This window comes from Glycine soja, chromosome 10, assembly GCF_004193775.1.
Source record: "Glycine soja cultivar W05 chromosome 10, ASM419377v2, whole genome shotgun sequence".
Lineage (NCBI taxonomy): Eukaryota > Viridiplantae > Streptophyta > Magnoliopsida > Fabales > Fabaceae > Glycine > Glycine soja.
Window position 1 is genome coordinate 10,994,503 of NC_041011.1, and position 2,032 is coordinate 10,996,534.

At 40.0% G+C, this 2,032-nt stretch overlaps 1 non-coding gene across 1 annotated transcript; it reads left to right on the forward strand.

Moving 5' to 3' along the window:
• Positions 1 to 1,154: 1,154 nt before the first annotated feature.
• LOC114372799 lies at positions 1,155 to 1,261 on the forward strand. The gene has a single exon (XR_003658362.1). It is a non-coding gene; the product is annotated as a small nucleolar RNA R71 (small nucleolar RNA).
• The last annotated feature ends 771 nt before the right edge of the window (positions 1,262 to 2,032 follow it).

The following is a 2,032-nucleotide window of genomic DNA, read 5'->3' on the forward strand; positions in this document are numbered from 1 at the left end:
CCAATCAACGCGAAGACATTTCTGCCCATACTAATTCTTTCACTTCCTTTAAGCTTCCGCTTATTAGTGCACAACTCCTTCAAGAATTTAGCATATCTTTGAATTTGCTTTATTGCATCCAGCAGGGGTATGTTTACCTCTACTTTTCTAAATGTTTCCAATATCTCATTCTCTGTCTCTTCCATTTTTTTTGTTGGAAATTGCTCTTGGAGGGAATGGAAGAGGGATATGCTGCTTCTCTTTAGATTCACCTGCATAGAAATTGTTAGGTAACTTACTCTTTAAATTTTTGTCGTCATCTTTTTCTGGAGTAGAGTGAAGTTGGACAGGTTCATTTGTGGATGAGGAAGATGTTGCTAGTTGAGGTCCTTGACACTGCTTTCTCGACCTCAATGTAATGACACTCACATTTTTGGGATTCTGGACAGATTGAGAAGGTAATCTGTTAGAATTCTGGGACTGTTGTTGATTTAACTGTGTAGCCAATTGTCTCATCTGATTAGTTAAGCTCTGAATGGAGGCTCTGGTCTCTTGTTGAAATTGCATGTTTTGCATAGTCATTTGCCTCACAAGTTCTTCAAGGGAAGGTTGCGGAGGAGCCTCAACTGTTTGCTGTTTTTGGGGCTGTTGCTGTTGGATTGGTGGAGGAACGTATGGTCTGCTTGGGCCAGCAGCATTTTGAAAATAAGGTTGTTGTTGCTGCTGTTGTGAAGGAACGTATGGTCTGCTTGGGCTAACAGCATTTTGTAGCATAAGCTTCAGGCTATTCAATTGCTTCAGATTGTTGCACATAAGGGCAAAGGTCTGTGTGGTGGTCGGCAGAGGAGCATAAACCACAAAGTCTGGCGACAGATGCAGATTTTTGATTCATGGCCAATTGGGTTACCTGGTTAACCAAGGCATCTAGTTTACCTTCAAGCTTCTTAGTCTCAGTTGATGAAGATAAATTTGTGGCTACTTCATGTACTCCTCTAATGACAATAGCATCACTTCTGGCACTAAATTGTTGGGAGTTTGAAGCCATCTTCTCAGTTAAATTTCTGGCTTCAGCAGGGGTCATGTCTCCAAGGGCTCCACCACTAGCAGCATCTATCCTATTTCTCTCCATGTTACTGAGTCCTTCATAAAAATATTGGAGGAGAAGCTGCTCAGAAATCTGGTGGTGAGGGCAACTGGCACATAGTTTCTTAAATCTCTCCCAGTATTCATATAAGCTCTCTCCACTAAGTTGTCTAATGCCTTAAATATCTTTTCTGATGGTCGTGGTCCTGGAAGCAGGGAAAATTTTTTCTAAGAATACTCTCTTGAGGTCATCCCAGCTCGTGATTGACCTTGGAGCAAGGTAATATAGCCAGTCCTTTGCCACTCCCTCTAAAGAATGAGGAAAAGCCTTCAGAAATATGTGATCCTCCTGGACATCTAGGGGTTTCATGGTGGAGCAGACAATATGGAATTCTTTTAGATATTTGTGTGGGTCTTCACCTGCAAGGCCATGAAACTTTGGAAGCAAATGGATCAGTCCAGTTTTAAGAACATATGGGACATCCTCATTAGGGTATTGGATGCACAAGCTTTTGTAGGTGAAATCAGGTGCAGCCATTTCCCTTAGAGTCCTCTCACGGGGTGGAGGTTGTGTCATGTTCTCAGAATGTTCAAAACAATAATGCTCAAAATCACGAATAATAGAATGCTCAGGATGCTCAAAAGGTACTAAATGATGTCTAACTAATCTATGAAATGTCTTATCTATCTCAGGATCAAAGGGTTGTAAGTCAGATGGATTGCCTCCAGTCATACACTATATTCAGCATGCACAACTAGTTCCCTTCTTATGCAAGTAACAGTGTAGGTTTGAACTACAGCTACCATTAAATGATATCCAAATGACTTGAAATTTTGTGATCAACCTTATAAAATGATGAGAAGATAGCACAAAAAATTTCAAACAATAATTCAAAGTCTAACTATAGAAGCTAAAAATGATAAGTTAAGAAAAGTAAGAGAATAATACTTGGAAAATAAAAAACTTTTG